Here is a 241-nt window from a genome sequence, read left to right as displayed (position 1 = left end):
GATTTGGTCATCGATCACTAACTCGACGGCTGCGGTGAAAAAGGCCACCACCAGGAGACCGCCGACCAACAAGGCTACAGCCACAGCGAGCACGAACCACCATTTGCGCAGGAAGCTGCTGGTCAGTTTCGTGCACAGTTTGCCCTTTTTGTTGTGCATCTCGTCGCCGCTGGTACTGGGGCGCGTGCTCTGGTGCGGACGCCGGTGGTGTGCGGACGGGGTGGGTTCGATCTGGACGGTT

This window comes from Sipha flava, unplaced genomic scaffold (genome assembly GCF_003268045.1).
Source record: "Sipha flava isolate LNK unplaced genomic scaffold, YSA_version1 71_pilon_pilon, whole genome shotgun sequence".
NCBI lineage: Eukaryota > Metazoa > Arthropoda > Insecta > Hemiptera > Aphididae > Sipha > Sipha flava.
Note: the sequence above shows the minus strand (reverse complement) of the source record.